Raw genomic sequence first — 18,564 nt, forward strand, 5'->3', positions numbered from 1 at the left:
GCACTAGTGGGAAAGAATCCGACTTCCAAGGCAGAGAGACTCAAGAGACAAATGTTTGAGCCCTGGGTCAGGAATATCCCCTAAAGGAGGAAGTGGCAATCCACTCCAGTATTCTTACCTGGGAAATAGCAAGGACAGAAGAGCCTGGTGGGCTACAGTCCATGGGGTTGCAGAGTCGGACATGACTGAGCAGCTGAGCAAACACACACACACACACACACACACACACACACACACACACCCCGCAGTGGCTAAGACTCTGAGCTCCCAAGGCAGGGAGCCTGGATTCGATCTCTGGTCATGGGACTAGATCCCACATGCTTCAGCTAAAAGTTTGCATGCCACAACTAATGATCCCACATCCACAATGAGGATTCAGCATTCTCAATGAAGATCAAAGATCCTCTGTGCCACAACTAAGACCTGGCATCAGTTCAGTTCAGTCGCTCAGTTGTGTCCGACTCTTTGTGACCCCACTAATCACAGCACGCCAGGCCTCCCTGTCCATCACCAACACCCAGAGTTTACTCAAACTCATGTCCATTGAGTCGGTGATGCCATCCAGCCATCTCATCCTCTGTCGTCCCCTTCTCCTCCTGCCCCCAATCCCTCCCAGCATCAGGGTCTTTTCCAAAGAGTCAGCTCTTCGGATCAGGTAGCCAAAGTATTGGAGTTTCAGCTTCATCATCAGTCCTTCCAATGAACACCCAGGACTGATCTCCTTTAGGATGGACTGGTTGGATCTCCTTGCAGTCCAAGGGACTCTCAAGAGTCTTCTCCAACACCACAGTTCAAAAGCATCAATTCTTTGGCACTCAGCTTTCTTCACAGTCCAACTCTCACATCCATACATGACCATTGGAAAAACCATAGCCTTGACTAGACAGACTAGACTACCCAGGCCCATACGCTTGCCTAGAAAACCCCATGGATGGAGAAGCCTATAGGCTACAGTCTATGGTAGGCTACAGTCTATGGGGTTGCAAAGTCAGACACGACTGAGAGACGTCAGTTTCATGTCTCCCTTTCACCAGATGATGTCCACACCCGCTCCCATGCCACCAAACACAGGTCTGTGCCCAGTGTCTGTCCCTGACACTAAGGCTCAGCATCTACTACTTGGCAAGACATTAGTTTGTTGGCAAAGTAATGTCTCTGCTTTTTAATATGCTATCTAGTTTGGCCCTAACTTTCCTTCCAAGGAGTAAGCGTCTTTTAATTTCATGGCTGCAATCACCATCTGCAGTGATTTTGGAGCCCAAAAAAATAAAGTCTGACACTGCTTCCACTGTTTCCCCATCTATTTCCCATGAGGTGATGGGACCAGATGCCATGATCTTAGTTTTCTGAATGTCAAGCTTTAAGCCAACTTTTTCACTCTCCTCTTTCACTTTCATCAAGAGGCTTTTTAGTTCCTCTTCCCTTTCTGCCATGAGCATGGTGTCATCTGCATATCTGAGGTTATTGATATTTCTCCCAGCAATCGTGATTCCAGCTTGTGCTTCTTCTAGCCCAGCATTTCTCATGATGTAATCTGCATATAAGTTAAATAAGCATAGCCAAAGAAATAAGATAAATAAATTATATAGATAAATAAAAGAAAACAGGCCTGTTTGATTCCAGGATTTGTTTTCTCACCACTATCCTGTATATTTCCATGTTTGGGAGACTCTCACTCAGATGCCACAGGTAGGAAGGAAGGATGAAAGTAGCCATGGGATTGTAACTCTGCTCAAGCCCTTCTTCACTCTAACGATAAGCTGGTTTGATCTATTGCTACATAATCAAAAGGTTCAAAGTGCTTCCCTGGTGGTTCAGAGGGTAAAGTGTCTGCCTGCAATGCAGGAGACCAGGGTTCGATCCCTGGGTTGGGAAGATCCCCTGGAGAAGGAAATGGCAACCCAGGCCGGTACACTTGCCTAGAAAACCCCATGGATGGAGAAGCCTATAGGCTACAGTCTATGGTAGGCTACAGTCTATGGGGTTGCAAAGTCAGACACGACTGAGAGACGTCAGTTTCACATCTCCCTTTCACCAGATGATGTCCACACCCGCTCCCATGCCACCAAACACAGGCCTGTGCCCAGTGTCTGTCCCTGACACTAAGGCTCAGCATCTACTACGTGGCAAGCCAAGAGGATCCTTTGGAGGAGGGGGGGGTCTTTAGATGCTCACAATTTTTCTCCAAATAAGCTTACACTGAGAGTCATTGCAGTTTTTCTTTTCTCTCTTCCTGTCCTTTCTTCCTACTCTTCTTCCTCTTCTTTAAATTTGAAAGCATTTATATTATTTAATGTGAAGATTAAAAATATTCTGACTTCATATCCTTATGTTGGTACTTCTTTTACTTTCTAATATAGTGGGACCCTTAAGAACATGGCAGTGGTGTAAATCTATGGCTGATTCATATCAATGTATGACAAAACCCACTGAAATGTTGTGAAGTAATTAGCCTCCAACTAATAAAAAAAAAAAAGAAAAAAAAATTTAACAACAACAGAAAAAAAGAACACGGCAGTGGCTTCAATGCTGAGAAGCCTTGCTTAGGCCCTGGGGGGAGGGGAAGGGCCAGGGTCTTATGGGTCACTCCCCTGTGTGCTGGGAATCCCCTCCGGTGCTCAGAAGAGCCCTCAAGATGTTGCAACTACCAGATAAAAAGAAGCCTCTGCATGGTTCTGTACTCACTACCTGTAGAAGGCCTGATAGAAGGTAACATGGAAGATACCTGGTTTTGTTTGCTTGTTTGTTTATTTTTACCATATGTTCAGTCCAAATCAACACTGGGTGTAGATGAGCAGCTATTGAAAATTGCTATTGCAGGTGACACCTCTCAACTGCAACCTCCCCCCCAAACCTACTCTGACAGCCTCGCCTCTATTAATTCTATTTTGTGGCTGTGCTACCAACCTCCAAACCTCTGGGTGACAAAAGGAAATAAACTTCACGCCTCTGGAAAAAAAAATCAGCATTTTATTCATCAATCAGTTGGACAAGATTGCTTCCTAACCAAGGACCTGACCTGCTGTTTTAATAATTCCCAATGTTCTGAGGAAGACTGCTGCTTCCTCTATAAGACGGCTGTAACTTCAGGCGCTTGTGACAAAATCTGGGTGGATTATTAGACAATTTCACGCTGGTTTGCAGAGTGATTAAAACAAGTGGCCTTGAATGATAGCATATGTTATAAAGAGATGGAGCCTTTCAGTTATAAAAGATGTATCCATCAGGGGAAAGCAAACACAAATTAAAGTTTGATGAGCAATTGGATATTAATTGGTACTAACTCTGCTTTTTATGTCATTTTGATGTGGAGTGGATCGTAAACATGGTAAGCGATGCTAATAATGTATATTCACTTCAATACAACTTTATGGCACCATTTATTATAGAAACCAATATTGCAGCGGAGTTGTGAGAGCGCTGGTGTGCACCTCTCCTGTTGTGCACCTTCACCTGACTCCTGCCACACGGACTCTCAGCCACAGCCTGCTGGCTACAACGCAGCTGGTTAGACAGCTGAGACTTGTTGCCTGAATGATGAACCAATTCTAAATTACACTGGAAACAAATTTCACAGAAAACTGTCTTTATAGTTTTCCCCAGAATTTTTTCAACAAGTTGCCTACTCTTTTCTGAATTTAGACAGCAAGCTCAAAAAAAAGGAATGCCATCTCAACGTCATTAAGATACTGTAGTGCAGTCCTAGGGCTTCCCTGGTGGCTCAGAGGTAAAGAACCTGCCTGCCAATGCAGGAGACTCAGGTTCAATCCCTGGCTCAGAAAGATCCCCTGCAGTAGGACATGGCAACCCACTCCAGTATTCTTGCCTGGGAAATCCCATGGACAGAGAAGCCTGGTGAGCTTCAATCCATGGGGTCACAAAGGGTTGGACACGACTTAGTGACTGGACAACAAGAACAAGGGAAGATAGCTTTCTCATACGGGAACTTGCTTATTTTTCAGTACTTGTTGTAATGAGCACTCACGTTGACCCTGGAAGGTAGGTACTAATAGTATCCTTATTTTACAAATGAGGAAACTGAAGCCCAGAGTGATTAATTAACTTGCCCCAGGTCACACTGCTGAGAAGAGGCAACACGAGGAGTCCAGCTCCTGTCCCTCTGTGGGCTACAGTCCAGGAGAGTCAAAAAAGAGTTGGACACAACTTAGCAACTAAATAGCAACAACAAAGTGTAGTCCTATAAATAGCCAACATGCTTTATGTGAAATATAACCCAACATGCTGCTGCTGCTAAGTCGCTTCAGTCGTGTCCGACTCTGCAACCCCACAGGCGGCAGCCCACCAGGCTCCCCCATCTCTGGGATTCTTCAGGCAATAACCCTGGAGTGGGTCCAACCCAACAGAGTTTATCTCAAATGTCAAAGCCATTTTTTGCACTTTTTACAAAAGTGATAAATAGTAAAAGAAGAAAATAAAAACTGAAGGCAGCCCACTCCAGTATTCTTGCCTGGAAAATTCCATGGTCAGAGGAGTATGGTAGGCTTCAGTCCATGGGGTCGCAAAGAGTCAGCCACAGCTGAGCACATCAGCACATCCTGTAATCTAATATGGTTGTTTCCCTTTGTATTCTTACGGAAGACTTTGGGACTTCCAGTTCTTCCACATCCTTGCCAATATCTTTAGTCTTTTTCAACTTTTGACTTTTAAAATAAATGTGTGGTGTTAAAAAAAAAAAAAAAAAAAGTTAAAATGGGAGCTTACTAGATAATCAGTTCCACAATGTCCTTTTCTCCTTTGACAATCCATTTGGACAATTTTATTTCATCTTACCTGGATTCTTAGGCCAGCTTTGCCATTTCTTCACTGTGTGACCCAAGGCAAATTACTTAATCTCTCTGTACTTTAGTTTCTCATTTGTAAAGTGAGGTTAATAACATGTACCTTCAGGATGACTGTAAAACTAAATGATAGTTTATAAACATCTTTAAAGCTATTATTTAATACTTAGTGCTATGTTTAATGTGCTCAAAAAGTTAGCTGTTTTTTATTATGATAACATTATTTATAATGGATGGGGTCTAGTCAGTTGTATTGCCAAACTATAACTTATTTAATTAAACTACTAATAACGCTGGTCTTTCAGGTCGACACCAACGTTTCTCATCAGTACCTGGCACTGGTACTTTGGGATACATCTTCAGAGGCCACCTGGCTAAGAAAACATCTAAGAAACACAGCTTTTCTTGCCTGCAATGGTTGCCGTTACTTAGAATTTTAGCACAGCCCTATAGGAGATACACTTTATCAGTACATTGGAGGTACTTACTTCCATATTATTCTACTAGTTTTATTGTTTTGTTTTTAAATCAACCACAGTTTGCCTTGGTTGGGTGAAATATAGGTAGTTTAGCGCTAGTTTCAGCCAGTTTAGAGCTGGGCTGAATAATTTCTTAAGATTCTGGGTACTTTGTTGATATTGGCGTAGGAGGAGCTTTGCCTATTTTGGGTGTCAGAACCAGGCAAACCCTGATGTGCATTAGATTTTTTTTTTGCATAGGAGGAAATCTAACTATTAATTAGGCTAAAGTGCTCAGGGAAGTATTTCACAAGTATTTTCACTGGGCTATTTGCCTCAGAACCTATATTTTTATTATCTGCCGATTAATTTGAACAGATTATTTAAAGTGCATGTGCATTAATAAATAGCAAGGGAGGGAACTAAAGATGAAACTGGGCTGAGGGTTCTATCTGTTTATTCACCGAGAGGAAGCCCCCAGCAGGTAATGACTTGCGATTGATTCACAGTAAAGAAGGAAAGAGGATCAGCGCAGAGACAGAGGGGACCTTTGCATTTTGGGTTGGTTTGATGAAAAGGCAAGTTTGTTGTAATATTTTAAAACTATTTCAATATAACACATAGTTACTATTTGCATTAAATTTTTTTTTAAAAAAAGCAGATCTGCATGGAAATGAGGGAACAGATCACAAAACAGACACCTTGAGATGGAAGGCCCTTAGCAAACAAAAGATGCTTAGCATCTCACTAAAAGAGGTTTTGTTTTGTTTATTCTTGCCATGGATGGACTCACATGTCATAATTTTCCTGCAAAAGTAAATGGCCTGTTTTCAAAATAGGCAGAGAACCCGTTCCTTAGATCTGCCCTTAATTCAAGAAATATATCTAACTGTAGTCTAACAAGAGTCGGTTTCAGAAGAAATTAATGAGGAGCAGCCATTAATTATTTATGATCTGAAACAGTAGGTCTGCTAATGTTCTGCTAATCACCAAAGCTGAACAGATGTATCTTCATAGAGACATCTTGAAGAAGAGAATGAGTATAAAAGAGGCGCAAATAGAAAAAAAATACATATATGACAGGAAACAAGAACAGTGAATGTATCACTGTCCCCGAGATGATGTGTGTTCAACCTGCAAGGCACAATAAAACTATCAGAGCAAGTTCTGTTCACAGTTTCCAACATTTAAGGATTATATTAAGCAATAATAATAGGAGTTGAATGTAGCGGGCTACAACTAATACCAGAGAATGAAAAGAATGAGCCTGTTACTCTTGAAAACAGCATTTAGAAAGCTACCCAATTGCCAGAAAACATTCGAAAAGCAGGCTCTTTTTGGAGGTTATGTAAGTATTAAGGTTGTAAATTCTGAAATCATTATATCCAATTCTGAAATGATTCAAACCTTCATTTTTTTGCCTTCATACAAAAATCTACTGGCTCCTCTTTTGAGTTGAAAATGTTGAGTGAAGAAGCTCCTATAATTCCATGAGCCACAGTCCCCGAGTCACAGTTGGAGTGGGGCCTTTTCTGAGAACTAGGATATCTGGATTTAAATCCTGGCTCTTCCACCTAATAGCTTTGCAATCAGGCAAGATGGCCTCTCAGGACCTCGATTTCCTCCTTGGCAAAATGGAATAGTAAGATGACCCACCTCCAAAGGTTATAAAATGAATTCTCAGGGCAACCCAATATATGGTGGTACAGGACTGGGTCTTCTATTCTGCTGGCCAAAAAGTTCTTTTGCGTTTTTCCGTAACATCCTATGGAAAACATGGAATTCACATTCTATCTGGTCACAGCTTCTATGATGAATGAATAGTGACCGGCTCCGTTTTGCCTCCTTACTCGTAGACTCAGTCACGCTGATGTTTCTCATCATTCTTCCAGTAGAACACAGTTCCTCACATGTTCCACAGAAGGTTTGCAAGATGGTTGTATCAACATAGTGACCATAATGGGAGCTGATAGGAGATGGGTCTGCTCTCCATGTCCTTCTTCCACTGCTCCTATTCTGGCCCACCCTGGAGACTAAAGATTAGAACTTTTCAAAGACAATTGTAGCACTCAAATCCTGTATCCAAAGAATCACAGGGGGGCTTCCCTGGTGGTCTGGTGGTTAAGAATCCTCTTGCCAATGCAGGGGATGCACGTTCGATCCCTGGTCAGGGAACTAAGACCCCACACGCCCAGGAGCCATTAAGCTCATACGTCACAGCTAGAGAGAAGCCCATGGATAGGAACAGAAGATCCCTTATGCGACAGTTGCATTCTGAAGCAACCAAATAAATAAATAAATTTTTCTTAAAAAAAAAAAAGCGTCACAGGGAATGACTCCTCTTTGAGATATCCTGCTTGAGGAATTACATGTTGTCAATACAGGGAGTGATCCTAGGAAGTACTTCTCACGCTGCCTGCAAGAATCACTTGGAGAAGTTAACAAAATGAAAATTTTTTAAAATTTTCAAATAATTTTATTTATTTATTTTTGGCTGTGCTGGTTCTGCATGGCTGCAAGAACTTTTCTTTAGTCAGAGCAAGCGGGGGCTACTCTCTAGCTGTGATGCATGGGCTTCTCATTGCAGTGGCTCCTCTTGTTATGGAACATGGGCTCTAGGACACTTGGGCTTCCGTAGTTACAGCACATGGGTTCCGTAGTCATAGCTCCCAGGCTCTACAGCACAGGCTCAATAGCTGTGGGGCACGGGCTTGGTTGTTCAGTGGCATGTGGCATCTTCCTAGATGAGGCATCAAACCTGTGTCTCCCATATTGGCAGGTAGATTCTTTACCACTGAACCATCAGGGAAGTCCTAAAATTAAGATTTAAAAAATATATTTATATTGAATATGTGTGTGTATATACTCAAGTTCCTCTCTAAGACTGCAGAAATAGAATCTTTGTAGCTGAAGCCCAGTAACCTGCATATTTTAAAGTTCCCCAGAACCTTCTGGTGTGCACTTGGATGTTGGAGCTACTACTCAAAGGCAGGGATTCTCAACATCCTGTGTCACAGCATAGTTGCATGTCTCGCATCATTTGCTGTGATTTAAAGAGTGTTCACGTTTATGAAACGTCATAAATTAGGGTGGATTTGAGGTTACTCCCCGCCCCCATAATGAAGTCACTCTCCCTCACTCATGGTTTCTAGTGCTTTCTTGCTTGGAGAAAAGAGGGAGTTACATGGCTGGTGCAGAAGCCGGCATCCTGTCCCATCTCTGCAGGAGTCTCGAATGAGCGGGTGCCGTTGGCCCTTGGCCAACGTGGTTGAAATATTGCTTTGCTTACCAGAAAAAATAGGAATGGGCTGCTATTTTCAATTGCTCTCACAATACACTCACGAGAGCCTGCTGCTCAGGTGACTATGCATTACCCACCACGTGGGGCAGGGCAGACGCTGCCCTCTGCTGCAGCAGACCAAATAGCATCTTCTCCTGTGGCCAGAGTGACTCCCTCTCCTTTCACACAAGAACCTCTCTCACTGGCGAGAGTCCACCCTGCCTCCATAATCAACCTCTCCTTAATACTTTTTCCCCTCTGTCCCTACTGAGCTGAGATGGCTTCAGTCACGGACCCACACAAGACTGTTGAGGAAACAGACAGGAAACAAGACAAGAATGACAGATTCCTTTAGGGTCCACCCTTCCACTGCTTTCCACCGTCCCCTGCTCCTACTCCTTTAGCATCCATGAACCCTGGACCAGTCATCAGGTTATGGAACATCACTTCATAGCAAATAGATGGGGAAACAATGGAAACAGTGATAGACTTTCTTTTGGGGGCTCCCAAATCACTGTAGATGGTGACTGCAGCCATGAAATTAAAAGACGCTTGCTCTTTGGAAGAAAAGCTATGACCAGCATAGACAGCATATTAAAAAGCAGAGACATTACTTTGCCAACAAAGATCCGTCTAGTCAAAGCTATGGTTTTTCCAGTAGTCATGTATGGATGTGAGAGTTGGATTATAAAGAAAGCTGAGCGCCAAAGAATTGCTGCTTTTAAACTGTGGTGTTGGAGAAGACTCTTGAGAGTCCTTTGGACTGCAAAGAAATCAAACCAGTCAATCCTAAAGGAAATAAGTCCTGAATATTCATCAGAAGGACTGATGCTGAAGCTGAAGCTCCAATACTTCAGCCACCTGATGTGAAGAACTGACTCCTTGGAAAAGACCCTGATGCTGGGAAAGATCAAAGGCAGGAAGAGAGGGGGTTGACAGAGGATGAGATGGTTGGACGGCATTATCGACTTGATGGACATGAGTTGGTGATGGACAGGGAGGCCTGGCATGCTGCAGTCCATGGGATCACAATGAGTCGGACATGACTGAGCAACTGAACTGAATTGAACTGAACCAGAAAGAGAGGAGAGCTTATTACCTAAAACCAAGCTCTCTGGAAGTAGCACATTAGCTCATTTATCCAAATGTGGGGAAAATATGCGGGTGGCTCAGGTAAAGAATTTGCTTGCCATTACAGGAGCCACAGGAGATGCAGGTTCAATCCCTGAGTAGGGAAGATCCCCTAGAGGAGGAAATGGCAATCCACTCCAGCACTCTTGCCTGGAGAATTCCGTAGACAGAGGAGCCTTGCAGGCTACAGTCCATGGGGTCGCAAAGAGTAGGACTTTACTAAAGCGACTGAGCACACACACACAGGGACAATATGCAGGGACTGGAAAAAGCCTATGTGCCATTAGCTGTACTAACAAAATCAAACCCACATGTCAACAAAACTTTCTGTGCCACTTCTATGTTTTATTAAACAACATGACCTGTCAGGCCATGCAACTGGCACTGCTTTCTGTACACAGACCAACTACAGCCAACGAGCCACTCAGGTGTACAACAGTACACTTAAGTCTTTTGACCCCACACTGGTCACATGTCCATTTCTCTCTCCACACAGTTCTAACCTGAAAAAGCTAAAGTGTTAGTCGCTCAGTCGTGTCCAACTCTTTACAACCCCACAGACTGTGACCCACCAGACTCCTCTATCCATGGAATTCTCCAGGCAAGAATACAGGAGTGGGTTGTCATTCCCTTCTCCGGGGGATCTTCCCCACCCAGGGATGGAACCTGTGTCTCCTGCATTGCAGGCAGATTCTTCACCATCTGAGCCACCTTCTAACTTGAAGGCTGTGCTTATTTGCCATGTGAGCTGTAAAAACACATAAACTCTCACTGAGTCTAATGGAACACATCTGAAGGAGAATCACAAATACTTTATAAAACCATAAAAACGAAATAACGTAGAAAGAGTGAAAAGAGAAATACATTGATAATTACCAAAATTGGCAATCCTCATACGTTTTGTGCCACACCGAAGCAAACTTTTCTAATTTACCTATGAAGCTATTCAAAATGACAATTTCCAACCTCTCTTCCACTCCAGTGATCTGCACAAGCTTCTACTCAGCATTTTTACTTTCTAGGACACATACTATCAACTTTAAAAAGCAACATCCAGAATTACACCCATTACTAAAATATCTGCAGGATGTATGTCAAAAAAATTAAACCAGCTAGTGGGAGAAAGGAAGAAAATTAAAGAGCTATTCCAGAATTTCTCTTCCCGGTGTTGCCAGCCTCTAATTGCTTGAAAGAAAGAGGTAACTCTTATAAAAATCTGAGCTATTAAGGTTATGCAAAAATCAGCTTGTATGAATGGAAAGAATATTCTCTCCGTGTTTATTTTATAAATTAACATACTCCCTAAACAAATGGGCAAATGACACTCATTTGTTTCTGACGCAATGCAGTGGGTGACTAAGTTCTTCAAAAATTCTGTAAGTTCGTTTTCAGTACTAACCACCAATGCACAGAGTGACAATGATATTTTCCTCCATGAAGCCTCAGCTTCTTTCATAATCTATTATTGCAGGGTGGAAAGTAATATAACATTGTAAAGGTTTGAATGATATCATTAATCCTTAGGCTTATTGCCTGAAAAAAACTCTGTGTGAGCTATAAGAGAGACTCATTTTTCTTCTGCACTGTTCTCCCTTTGGGGTTACAGCGTGGTAGTAGAATGGAACCCACAGGTGATATTCATTATCAGTGGAAAAGCCCCCTTCACCCAGTGTCCCTGATCTAGTCCAGAGAGAACCGGTACCAAAAAGTTCACAGCTGCTAGCCCCCTGTTTTGATTTTAAAGTTGAAGTGCAACTCTGCCCCTGGGTTCTGGGTATTCACACTAGGTTAGTCACTCCAACAGTAAGAAAGAATAGGCAGAAAACAAAGAGGGACTCCCAGTGAATTAAGCATGGTGCCCCTGGCAATCCCTGAGAGAAGCATATTGCTACAACCTCCTTTCTTCCTAAAAGGGAATCCTTTGCTACAGGGAATGGGTTGTTTTTTGTTTTTGTTTTTTAAAAGAAGACAAATTCCTGCAGTTTTATGAATAGAGAGGTGATATCCTGAGGAAGTGTAAAATGAAACAGAAACAGATTCACAGACCTAGAAAACAAACTTACCGTTACTAAGGGTAAGGATTGGTTTGGGATGGACATGTACACACTGCTGTATTTAAAATGGGTAACCAACAAGGACTTCCTGTATAGCACAAGGAACTCTGCTCAATGTTATATAATAACCTCAATAGGAAAAGAATTTGAAGAAGAATAGATACATGTATTGATATATGTATAACTGGAATTATTTGCCATATACCTGAAACCCAACACTGTTAATCAACTACTCTCCAATATTAAACAAAAAATAAATTAAAAAAAAAGAAACATGAAGTCTCAAAGGAAAATACCTCCGTCTGGTCGCTTTAATGGTGTGGTTAAGTCTGAAGTGAGGAGGGGAAGCAAGCAGAGACAAGGTCCCATCTTCTCCAGAGCAAAATATGTGTCTATCTTAAATCTGAGTGTTTAAAACACTTCTATCTCCAGAATGTTCAATAAATCAACATGTTTGTTTAAATAATTACAATAGAAACCAAAAAAGAAGTGTGTCAGAGTTTTAACATGATCCTTTTCACAGTGTCTATCACCTCACTGATAATGTTACAAAGAGATGGAAAAATGACAGCTTGCTTTTAAATATTTTCTACCTTCTATGCTGAAGCACAAAAGCCATGAACAATTGGTACAGGTATTTCACATAATTTGTACTAATGATATATCTATTCAAGAGCTAATTCTGGTATCCTCCAAATATATTTAGTATGGAAAATAGTTTCATTAATTTTTCCATTTTACATATTTTCCTTTGGCCCCACCCTAAAGCATAATTCACTGACTATGATATACATACACTTCACAGAATTGCTCAACCAAGGAAAAATCTCATTTTGTCAAAGAGGTTCACAGTTTTCTGATGGGGGCAGATCATATAGCAAACAGCAGGACAACCAGTACAGGTGATTCTGAAGTGTGACTCTGTTAAGTAAATTCCCAGTTCAAAGGGCTTGAGACTTTGGGGGCATGATGCTTAGGCTTTTCTGTGGTACATTACATAAGCATATAAAATACTTACACTCTTCTTTGGAAGACTAGACAGGAAACCAAGCCCCTTCACCCAATTGCAATTTGAAGCTTGGAAGATGGTCAGAACATACTATATTTGACCACTTCATGGCTATATGTAATATTCACTAACAATTGGTAAGGATTACAAAATATCATTATCTGTGTCTGGTGGTCTTCATCTCCTTAATTAGTATGACATATTAAAGAAATATAAAGGTGCAATCTCAGTTATGAAGTATTCCCTTCTCTTTTCTCCAACATTGCTAAGCATATTTAGGTGATTCCACAAGATTTAACAACCAAAGTAGGAAATTCAATTGTAGTTGAAAACAGCTCCATTCAGCTCCAAACTGATGAAGCTTTGAAGATCTGCTAATAAAAGTTTGCATTTCACGAGGTACTTTCAGAGGTATTATCTCATCTAATGCTTATTGCAATCCTGCAAGCAATAAATGGGTTCTGATATTATAAAGCACATTTTATGAGTAAAATGAGCATTCAAAAGATTAATTAACCTCAGCTCATACAGCTATTGGGCTTCTCAGGCGGCGCTAGAGGTAAACAACCCACCTGCCAATGCGGGAGACGGCAGATTCACAGGTCGGATCCCTGGGGTTGGGAAGATCCCCTGGAAGAGGTCATGGAGACTCACTTCTTGCCTGGAGAATCCCATGGACAGAGAAACCTGGCGGGGTACAGTCCATAGAGTCGCAAAGAGCTGGACATGACTGAAGGGACTTCGCACGCTCCGTACGCACGCACGCAGCTGCTAGGACGTTAACACAGTAGCAAGCAGTGTTAAAAGCCGTGCTTTCGGGGCTTTCCTGGTGGTCTCATTGTTAAGATCTGCCTGCCAATGCAGGGGACACGGGTTTGATCCCTCTGGGAACATCTCACCGCATGCCACGGAGCAGCTAAGCCCAGGCGTCATAACTACTGAGCCACTGCTCCTCAAGAAGCCACCGCAATGAGAAGCCCACGAACTGCAACCAGAGAGTAGCCCCTGCTCTCCGCAACTAGGGACAGCCCCTGTGCAATAATAAAAACCCAGCACAGGCAAAAATAATAGTTTGTTGGGTTTTTTTTTTAAGCTGCGCCTCGAAGTCAGATTGTATTGTGGTTTCAAATCTCGGCTTTGTTTTGAGACGATGACGGGTCTGTGCCTCAGCTGTCCCTTGGACAGAAAGGGGGAAATCACAGTATACTTCGCAGAGTAAATGAGAAGTTTGAAAACACACAGCACAGAGAGTCACATGATGAGCACTGAAGTGGTGTCCAGTCGAATTTGACAGCACGCCTGGGGCTCTCTCGACCCCTGAGAGGCTAAGGAACACCCCAGCTGTAGGAGACGAACTTCCTTCATCAGACCTGTGGGTCTTCAACATTCTGCTCGCCATCCCTCTCTGACTGGGAATAGTGGAATAAAAGTACAACACAAAAAATGGTACTGTGCTTAAAGAAACCAAGACTGAAATTGAAAAGAAACCGACTTATAGGAAGTACATCATGGATTAAAAATAGCCTTCACAGTTTCAAGTTTACAATCATTTCTTTTTAGTATAATTTAAATTGTGGTGAAATGAAACAAAAATACACTAAATAAAAGGCAGAAAAGGATTGTTCCTTATGAAACTTCCCTAGTTCTTCAAGTTATTTATGCAACCGTTATTAAAAGAACTTCTACTTGCAGGCTATTTTACATTGTCTAATTTTTAAAAATTTCTCATTTATAAGAAATAATCCGGGGCAGGCCAGAGCTCCTGGAGAGGGCGGGGGAGGCAGCTTCACAACTGGGCTGGGGGAGTCTAGAAGGAAGAGGCCTCACGCGCGGAGGCTGGGCCTGTTGGAAATGAGGCATCTTGGACTCAGAAGGTCCTGTGCTCTCCTGATCCTGGGACTGGACCACAGGGCACCAAATAGTATCTCTCTCTGTTTTGCATCTCTGGGTTTTCACTTCCTGGCGGCCCATGGTCTGTGTGCACGGGGGCAGAGCCACAAGGACGCACCAAAGAAGGGGGTGGGGGCAGCTTGCCCAGGCCACGGTTGAGGAGAAAGCACTGGGCTCGAGGCAGGAGATGTGAAGTTTTGTCCAAGCTGTGTGCACTAAGGAGCTAGGTGACAGTTTTCCTCCCAGGACTTAACTTCCCATCTAGAATAAGCAGATGGGGCTACAGCGTGGGTTTTCAGACATCGAAGGAAGGAAGGAAGGAAGTCCGCTCTCGTTGAGGTGGGGATGGAGGTCCCCCTGCCCTTGAGGCAGTGCTGGGCTTCCGGCTTGCCTACCTGGCTGAGGCTGCCTGTCCCCACGGCTTCCCTTCGCCAGCTCAGACTGCCAGAGGCTTTTTCAGCTTCCACCAAGGAGAGCCGTGGGCCTCGTGTGCAGTCAATGTCAAGGGCCCAGGGAAGACTCTGGCTGCGTTTTATCCTAATAAGTTCATCCCTCCCTGCCTCTCTGTGGCCCTTGAGGAGAATGAGGGCGTTGAGGGTTTTCTATGACTGTGCTAGCTTTTATTATCAGCAAGAGGGCTCCTTTTGTAATCTGTGCATGAAATTCATGTCATTTCCTGGGGAGAGAGGAGCGGGCTGACTGAGAGGGTGGGGGGCAGGTTAGGGGAACAGTCAGAGGTTTCCTTCCTTTGTGGGTGAGGAGGAGGGTGCTTCCCCACTCAGCTGATCAGGGCTCTCAAACCAGCCGTTTTGGGTTGTGTTGAACGTGGGAACCTTCCTCCATTAATGTACAATCTTGAACTAACTGCTAATAAAGTGGGGTTCTGTTTGTAAAAAAAAAAAAAAAAAAGAAATAATCCATTTATAAGAAATAAAAAAAAAAAAACATTAGGTTTCTGGGCAAGGCTGGTTGGTCAAGGATTACCCTACTAAAATGTTGAACACTATCAAAAGTCATTGTCATTTTCTTCTAAGTGTGGAAATTTTCTTTGGATTCTGACTCATGAAAGTCACAAAGAAAGGAAAACAAGTGACACTCTCTACTGTAACCTGTTCTTATGCTCTGAGTCTGTGAAGTATCAAGCTATGTGATGATCACGGAAACCGCAAAATGAATAAAAAGGCAGTCCTCCTGGATCATACAACAGGAGAGACAAAATGCACTGTGTACTATTTTACAGATAATATTCAAAGCTTTCTGGGCATGTTTGAGTGTACCAGTAGGGTTCTTCAGTTTCTTTTTCCTAGACACAGCCATTTCTGAGAAAGTGATAGGTGCCTACAACTCTTAAATAACTTTCCAAAAATACTATGAGCTCAGTACAAAAGCTAGCCATAAAAAGAGTCCTTATAGTCCTTACTTAAAACCTTCAATTCTACATAGATTTTAATCACTGATTTCAATCTTTAAAGACTTTTGTCCAGCTTTATCTGATTTATCAATTACAGTCAGTGGAAGATGTGAAACTAAGAGTGGCTGAAACTTCTTTGACATACTGTGGTCTCAGGAGGCCACACAGCACCATTCTCTTGCGATGACTCCAAATAATTTTCACATGAATGGCTAAAGTGCAGAAATGTATAATTTATTAAGATTTAAATAAATCACAGGGAGAGAAGTGCCTTAACATAATTGGTAGAAATTTTTCAAAAGATAAGAAAATAAATAATTCTAAGAAATTAAGTTCTATGTATAAAATTCATCTTTGATATTTCAAAGCAAAATGTGTTCATAATGCTTTAAAAAGAACATGTATGCTTTTTTAGCATTTGATGAGTTTTTTTTAAATGACTTAATCAAAAATTTAGAGGAAATACCTTTCTAAAAACTTGTACTGTTAACCTGCAGAATGTTATAATCATTCTTTGTCTTAGCAATTTCCCAGATACAGTTCCCATACTGGAAATATTCCTAATAGCTGCTAAATTTGTCAAGAATAAAAAATTTATTCTGTTGAATCTATTAGAACATGTCTACTTTTCTCATGGGCTGTTGAAAAATGAAAAACTCCCTTTCTTCCAGGGGTGCTAACATCTTTTCCTTTTTGCCGATGACAATTACTACCATATCATTAGTGGCCAACGAACATCTCATGGTTGCCAACAGAGCTAAAATTAGAAATCCACAGGATTCAGAATGACTACTAAAAAAAGAAATCTGAACATGTAAAAAAAAATAACTCCATAAACAATAGACAGTGACATGAACATCAGTTTTATTCACTGAGAATATACTCTTTTAAAAAAAATCTATGGCATAAACATAACTATGAACAAACACTGCTATATTCAGCACTTTCTGTCTAGGAGATTCAGTATACTATATGAAAACATCATTAAATTAAAGCATATAAACTTATTTATGTGCACCATGATTTTTTTAATGCTAAGGTTAAAAGGAAGAAGGCACCAGAAATATTGAAAAACACAAAGAAGCAAGGTAGAAACACTCCAAGATTATCATAATTCTGTTTGCCACAGGGAAAATATTTAAGATAAAATTGAAAATAAAATAAACATAGGTTACGATATAGCCAAATTATTGTCAAATGTATCAAATTGGCTGGCTGTACATTATGGAGGTCACAGAAAATTATTACCTTAAAATGCTTCCCCACAAATTAGCATCTATAAACACTATGCTCTGTGGTTTCCAATATGCTACCTAAAAACAGCATTGCTCCCCAAGGGAGCCTGGTTCCAATCCAGGGCAGATGAGATAGATGGAGCCAGAATGGCAGTATTTGACAGACACTAATAAAAAAGACCAGTGGAATCACAGACTTGCAATATCCCATTTTATTAGAAGCAGCAGAGCACAGAGGTTAAACACATGCACACGGAAGTCAGACCCACGTTCAAATCCTGGTCCCACCACTACAGACTGTGTGACCTCAGGGAAGCCACTTCTCTTCTAAACTCAGTTTTCAAGGCCAAAGGGAACAAGGGAGCACATTTTTCAAAGGGCTGCTTCAAGCAGAATGCAGGCAAACTACTGAGCTATGATCTGGTTCACAGTCTGCCTCAACCCATCTGCTGAATTGAGTTCACCAAAGTGAATAGTTTACCAGCCAGTTTAATAGAAAAGTTACTTTGCACCATGTATCAGGGAAAGTCAAGTTTTATTGCTTAAGGAATCCGAAAAGGACTGTACATGGACAAGAGGGTAGAAATATTGAAATGTACCAGTAATGTATTTTCCATGATCTGTGATTTCATTACTTTGCAGATAATGGTTTTCTCCTACAGATTTCTGAAAATATGGCAGACTTCTCACTGACATGTTCTCCATCTTTCCTTTTATACTTTAGAAAGGTTCAGACCATTGTCGTTGCTGTTGTTTGTTCGCCAAGTCGTGTCCTACTTGCCATGCTCCTCTATCCGTGGGATTTCCCAAGCAACAATATTGGGAGTAGCTTGCCATTTCCTTCTCCAGGGGATCTTCCCTACCCAAGGACTGGTCTCTTGCATCTTCTGCAGTGGCAGGCAACTTCTTCACTGCTGAGCCACAAAGGAAGCCCCACTTCTTTCTTATATAGGGGTTTATCAGTATTTTCTATTTCTTATGAACCTACAGGAGAATATGTTTTAAAAGGGTGAAACTGAATTCCAAAATTTAACTTTGGAATATGTAGTTTTCTCACAGAGCTATCAAACCTGGTTTGTTGTTAATGATTTTTAGCTAAGGTAAACTCTCAGTGCAAAATTAAATTCAAAGCCAAATAATTTTTCTTGATTCACAGACACTAAGTATTTGTAGTAATATGGACTTCATGGGCAGGTTTTTTAACATAAATAATTCTTGCAAATTGCTTTAAATTTCATAAAAAGTAGCACCAATATTCTAGTATTCTACTTCCTTCCCAGGATAAACAATGACAAAA

Source organism: Cervus canadensis, chromosome 4, assembly GCF_019320065.1.
Source record: "Cervus canadensis isolate Bull #8, Minnesota chromosome 4, ASM1932006v1, whole genome shotgun sequence".
Classification (NCBI taxonomy): domain Eukaryota; kingdom Metazoa; phylum Chordata; class Mammalia; order Artiodactyla; family Cervidae; genus Cervus; species Cervus canadensis.